General features: G+C 42.5%; 1 pseudogene; it reads right to left on the reverse strand.

Annotated features, from left to right (window-relative positions):
* Positions 1–425: 425 nt before the first annotated feature.
* Positions 426–1311, reverse strand: Rplp0-ps4 (ribosomal protein lateral stalk subunit P0, pseudogene 4; annotated as a pseudogene).
* Between the last annotated feature and the right edge of the window lie 5727 nt (positions 1312–7038).

Raw genomic sequence — 7038 nt, forward strand, 5'->3', positions numbered from 1 at the left:
CACAACATCATAGGTGGTTACAGCCAAATAGCATTTTAAGGTTTTGTTGTTAAGGTAAAAAAGATCTTTCTTTCCTTCTCTCTTTCTTTTCTTTTCTTTTTTCTTTCTTTCTTTCTTTCTTTCTTTCTTTCTTTCTTTTTCCTTCCTTCCTTCCTTCCTTCCTTCCTTCCTTCCTTCCTTCCTTCCTTCTGTCCTTCCTCCCTTAATTACAACAGTCTTTCTTCCCTTTTGTCTTGCCTAATACTTTGTAGGCCCTTCTTTCCTTCAAACTAATTGACTATTTTCAATTGTTACTGCATGCAGATATATATATATATATATATATATATATATATATATATATATATTAATTTTTAAAAAGAGAAGTAAGCCTTTATTTCCATCTTTCTCAAATTAAGCAGGCTGACTTGGTTGCATTGAAGGAGTTAGTCAAAGAGACCGAATCCCATATCCTCATCTGATTCCTCTGACTCTTCCTTTGCTTCGGCCTTGACTGGGCTGCAGCAGCAGCAGGAGCAGCAGTGGTGGTAGCAGCCACAGGGGCAGCAGCTGCAAATGCAGATGGATCCGCCAGGGAGGCCTCAACCTTTTCAGCAAGTGGGAAGGTGTAATCAGTCTCCACAGCCAAAAGTCAGGACCTGCTTGTACCCACTGATGATAGAGTGAGGCCCTGTGGCAACAGTCGAGTAGCCAACCTGCAGACAGACCCTGGTCATATTGCAGACACCCTCCAGGAAGTGAGAGTGCAGGATCTGGTTTGTGATGTCCAGCATGTCAGGGTTATAAATGCTGCCATTGTCGAACACCTACCAGATGATCCGCCCAAGGGAGAAAGGGGGTGTTCAGCATGTTCACTCGCTCCTACCTTGTCTCCAGGTTTTATCAGCTGTACATCACTCAGAATTTCAATGGTAACTCTGGAGATTTTAGTGGTGATGCCTGAAGCTTGGAAGAAGGAGGTCTTCTCAGGCGCCAGACCAGTGTTCTGAGCATGCGCAGTGACCTCACATGAGGCAATGGCGCCAGCTAGCGCAGCAGCAGGCACCTTACTGGTCAGCAGCATGGCCCTAATCTCAGTGAGATCCTCCGTGGTAAACGCGAAGCTCACGTTTCCCCGGAAGTGAGGCAGCAGTTTCTCCAGAGCCGGGTTGTTCTCCAGGTATCCCCGGATGGCCTTGTGCATCATGGTACTCTTGCCCATCACACCACGCCTTCCCTTGGAGAGATGTGCATCTGCTTGGAGCCCACATTGTCTGCTCCCACAATGAAGAATTTTGGGTAATCATCCAGAAGTCGGCCTGTTGAGTTCATATATAGTGTTTCTTGTGTATATGTTGTCAGGGATGACCATTTATTTGGCACCGGACATCTAAATGGTTGCTCTTCCCTTGTTAAGACTTCCTTTTCAACTCTCAGCTTTACTCAGTTGCCTATAATTCTTCGTGTAGGGTTGGGGTACTACGCCCTTTTCCCCATCCAGGTTGCTGTGCTCATCCGTGTCCACCTTGCTCAGCTAACGTTTCAGCTTGGGTTGGTGTCTTTGCTAGGAGAATTCTTTCTGGACAGAAAACAACAACCAATTAATATGCAGAATTGGAGAGCCCAGTCTCAGTGAGTCGTGTAGAATAAGTCCGCAAGATTTCTTTTTGAGATGCAAAGCCCAAATTAAACTGATTAAATTGATTAAAAAATCCTTCGTTTCATTTATTTTTCTTAGTGTTGCAAGAGCTTTGGCATTGAAAACGGCCTCTCCCTCCAAAAGAGAGGAAGAAAGAAAGGTAGTTACATAACCTCCTGTAACCAATTTTGTCATTTTAGTCAGCTGTTGATTTTGGAGGTCTATAATATTTGCAATGGCATAATCGGCCCCAAAACTACTTAGATCTTCTCAGATGTTACTTATATTCCACTTATATTTTATGTCAAATACACTTACAGTATTATTTTTTAGAATAGTGTTAATAGCCCTGGGTCTATAATATAGACACAATTATAGTTACAATTTATTAACTTTGGATAAAACTAGATAATAATTTAACTTTAAAATTATAAAACAACTCCTCCAAACTTTATAGCACTCCTTATGAAGTAGGACTCTGGACTGACCTACCAATAGAGTCCCACAGGAATGATTTTCTTTCTGACTCAGTTTTCTGTTTTAACATTTTCAAAAATTACCTTTTTTGGTGTATGTGAATGCACATGCATACAGACTCATAGGCATACATGTGTACACACACACATCTATCTATCAATCATCCATCTATCTATCTCTCTATCTATCACCTATCTATCTATCTATCTATCTATCTATCTATCTATCTATCTATCTATCTATCTATCTTCCTACCTACTTACCTATCTCCCTTCCTACCTACCTACCTACCTACCTACCTACCTACCTACCTACCTACCTACCTACCTACCTTCCTACCTACCTACCTACCTACCTACTTAATTTAACTACCTAGCTTGAATGGAAGACAAAGACCAGCCTATGGGAAGTGTTTATTTTCTTCTAGCATAGGTAGCCCAGGAATCAAGCTCAGGTTGTCAGGCTTGGTGGCAGGTCCCTTTACCAACTGAGCCAATGTGCTAGCCCTCCAACTTAGCTTTTAAATATAAGAGCTTATGTTAGAAAAAAGTTTGTGTAAACAATGAAAGTTTAGTTTGAATCCGGTCATAACAGAGACAGGAAAGAGGAATGAAATATGGCTTCCCTTTATTACCCAACAATATCATTCTAAACAATAGGTCAGCTTCCACTTCAAAGCAAAGTGACCACAGAAAGCTCAAAATAGACACAGGCAATATTGAGAGCGACAGCAGTCAGGATGCCAAGGCTAAGATGGGAAGAGAAAGGTCCGGGGAAAAGTAGTAATGCAAATAATATTTTGGGCTTAGGAAAGGATGAGATATTTCCCAGGGCTTTCTACTTCCTGTAACAGGCATGGGTTGTATTTTTTAGATAAACAACATCTGAAAAAGAGGGTAATTAGGCATTTTGTAGATCTGAAATTTCTCATTTTATTCTTTTTTAAATTATTCTTTTTATTTATTTATTTTTACACTCCAGATTTTATTTTTATTCTGCTCCTGGTCCACCATCCCTCCCTGCTCTGTCTCCACAAGAATGTCCCCACACCACCCACCCCACCAGACCTCTAAACTTCTTGGAGCCTCCAGTCTCTTGAGGGTTAGGTGCATCTTCTCTGACTAAACCCAGACCTGGGAATCCTCTGCTGTATATGTGTTGGGGGCCTCATCTCAACTGGTATAGACTATCTGATTGGTGATCCAGTGTCTGAGAGACCTTGGAGGGCCCAGGTTAATTGAGACTTCTGGTCCTCCTATAGGGTTGCCCTCCTCAGCTTCCTCCAGCTTTTCCCTAATTCGACCACAGGGTCAGCAGCTTCTGCTTATTGATTGGGTGCACATATCTACATCTGATTCTTTGTTGTGTCTTTTGGAGGGCAGTCATGATAGGTCCCTTTCTGTGAACTCTCCATAGCTTCAGTAATGGTGTCAGGTCTTGGGGCTTCCCCTTTGGCTAGATCCCACTTTGGGCCTGTCACTGGACCTTCTTTTCCTCAGGTTCTTCTCCATTTCCATCCCTGCATTTCTTTCAGACAGGAGGAATTATGGGTCAGAGCTTTGACTGTGGGATAGCAATGCCATCCCTCACTTGATGCCCTGTATTCTTTCTGGAAGTTGGTTCAGTAAGTTACCTCTCCCTATTGTAGGGCATTTCATCTTGCGTCCCCTCCTTTGAGTCCTGAGAGTATCTCACTTGTCAGGTCTGTGCTACATTCTAGAGGGTCCTCCCAACCTCTTTCCTCCCAAGGTCGCTGTTTCCATTCTTTCTGCTGGCCCTCATGGCTTCAGTCCTTTTCCCTACCCAATACCAGATTATGTTCCCCTTTAGCCCAACCTCCATCCTGTTTCTCTCCCCTAACTCCTCCCCCACCCTTACCGCCCCAGCCCCATGATTGCTTTCTTCTCCCTCTCAAGTGGGACTGAGGCACCCTCACTTGGACCCTTCAGCTTGTTGACCTTTTTGAGTTCTGTGGACTGTATCTTGGGTATTCTGTACTTTTTTTTGGGGGGGGGGAGGCTAATAACCACTTATCAGTGATTACATACCATGTATGTCCTTTTAGGCCTGAGTTACCTCACTCAGGATGATATTTCTAGTTCCTTCCATTTGCCTTCAAAATTCAGGATGTCCTTGTTCTTAATAGCGGAGTAGTATTCCATTGTGTAAATGAGCCACATTTTGTGAATCCATTCTTTTGTCTTGGGACATCTGGGTTGTTTCCAGCTTCTGTCTATCACAAATAAGGCCATTATGAACATAGTGGAACATGTGACCTTGTGGCATGGTGGGGTATCTTTTGGGTATATTCCCAAGAGTGATATTTCTGGGTCTTTAGGTAGGTCTATTTGCAATTTTCTAAGGAACCTCCAAATTGATTTCCAGAGTGGTTGTACCAGTTTGCAATCCCACCAGCAATGGAGGAATGTTCCTTTTTCTCCATAGCCTCACGAACATGTGTTATCACCTGAGGTTTTGATCTTAGCCATTCTGACGGGTGTAAGGTGCAATTTCATGGTCATTTTGATTTGCATTTCTCTGATCACTAAGGACTTTGAACATTTTTTTAGGTGCTTCTCAGCCATTTGAGATTCCTTTGTTGTGAATTCTCACTTTAGTTCTACACCCCATTTTTGATTAGGTTGTTTGGTTTTGTTGATGATTAGCTTCTTGAGTTCTTTATATATTTTGGATATTAGCTCTCTATCAGATGTGGTGTTTGTGAAGATTTTTTTTCCCAATCTGTAGGATGCCAATTTGTCTTATTGACTATATTCTTTGCCTGGCAGAAGCTTTTCAGTTTCATGAGGTCCCATTTATCAATTCTTTCTTTTTTTTTTTTTTATTAACTTGAGTATTTCTTATATACATTTCAAGTGTTATTCCCTTTCCCGGTTTCCGGACAAACATCACCCTCCCCCCTCCCCTTCCTTATGGGTGTTCCCCTCCCAAACCTCCCCCCATTGCTACCCTCCCCGCATAGTCTAGTTCACTGGGGGTTCAGTCTTAGCAGGACCCAGGGCTTCCCCTTCCACTGGTGCTCTTACTAGGATATTCATTGCTACCTATGGGGACAGAGTCCAGGGTCAGTCCATGTATAGTCTTTAGGTAGTGGCTTAGTCCCTGGAAGCTCTGGTTGCTTGACATTGTTGTACTTTTGGGGTCTCGAGCACCTTCAAGCTCTTCCAGTTCTTTCTCTGATTCCTTCAACGGGGGACCTATTCTCAGTTCAGTGGTTTGCTGCTGGCATTCGCCTCTGTATTTGCTGTTTCTGGCTGTGTCTCTCAGGAGCGATCTACATCCGGCTCCTGTCGGTCTGCACTTCTTTGCTTCATCCATCTTGTCTAATTGGGTGGCTGTATATGTATGGGCCACCTGTGGGGCAGGCTCTGAATGGGTGTTCCTTCAGTCTCTGTTTTAATCTTTGCCTCTCCCTTCCCTGCCAGGGGTATTCTTTTTCCTCATTTAAAGAAGGAGAGAAGCATTCACATTTTGATCATCCGTCTTGAGTTTCATTTGTTCTAGGGATCTAGGGTAATTCAAGCATTTGGGCTAATAGCCACTTATCAGTGAGTGCATACCATGTATGTCTTTCTGTGATTGGGTTAGCTCACTCAGGATGATATTTTCCAGTTCCAACCATTAGCCTACGAATTTCATAAACTCGTTGTTTTTGATAGCTGAGTAATATTCCATTGTGTAGATGTACCACATTTTCTGTATCCATTCCTCTGTTGAAGGGCATCTGGGTTCTTTCCAGTTTCAGGCTATTATAAATAAGGCTGCGATGAACATAGTGGAGCACGTGTCTCTTTTATATGTTGAGGCATCTTTTGGGTATATGCCCAAGAGAGGTATGGCTGGATCCTCAGGCAGTTCAATGTCCAATTTTCTGAGGAACCTCCAGACTGATTTCCAGAATGGTTTTACCAGTCTGCAATCCCACCAACAATGGAGGAGTGTTCCTCTTTCTCCACATCCTCGCCAGCATCTGCTGTCACCTGAGTTTTTGATCTTAGCCATTCTCACTGGTGTGAGGTGAAATCTCAGGGTTGTTTTGATTTGCATTTCCCTTATGACTAAAGATGTTGAACATTTCTTTAGGTGTTTCTCAGCCATTCGGCATTCCTCAGCTGTGAATTCTTTGTTTAGCTCTGAACCCCATTTTTTAATAGGGTTATTTGTTTCCCTGCGGTCTAACTTCTTGAGTTCTTTGTATATTTTGGATATAAGGCCTCTATCTGTTGTAGGATTGGTAAAGATCTTTTCCCAATCTGTTGGTTGTCGTTTTGTCCTAACCACAGTGTCCTTTGCCTTACAGAAGCTTTGCAGTTTTATGAGATCCCATTTGTCGATTCTTGATCTTAGAGCATAAGCCATTGGTGTTTTGTTCAGGAAATTTTTTCCAGTGCCCATGTGTTCCAGATGCTTCCCTAGTTTTTCTTCTATTAGTTTGAGTGTGTCTGGTTTGATGTGGAGGTCCTTGATCCACTTGGACTTAAGCTTTGTACAGGGTGATAAGCATGGATCGATCTGCATTCTTCTACATGTTGCCCTCCAGTTGAACCAGCACCATTTGCTGAAAATGCTATCTTTTTTCCATTGGATGGTTTTGGCTCCTTTGTCAAAAATCAAGTGACCATAGGTGTGTGGGTTCATTTCTGGGTCTTCAATTCTATTCCATTGGTCTATCTGTCTGTCTCTGTACCAATACCATGCAGTTTTTATCACTATTGCTCTGTAATACTGCTTGAGTTCAGGGATAGTGATTCCCCCTGAAGTCCTCTTATTGTTGAGGATAGCTTTAGCTATCCTGGGTTTTTTGTTATTCCAGATGAATTTGCAAATTGTTCTGTCTAACTCTTTGAAGAATTGGATTGGTATTTTGATGGGGATTGCATTGAATCTGTAGATTGCTTTTGGTAAAATGGCCATTTTTACTA

This window comes from Rattus norvegicus, chromosome 1 (genome assembly GCF_036323735.1).
Source record: "Rattus norvegicus strain BN/NHsdMcwi chromosome 1, GRCr8, whole genome shotgun sequence".
NCBI classification, from domain to species: domain Eukaryota; kingdom Metazoa; phylum Chordata; class Mammalia; order Rodentia; family Muridae; genus Rattus; species Rattus norvegicus.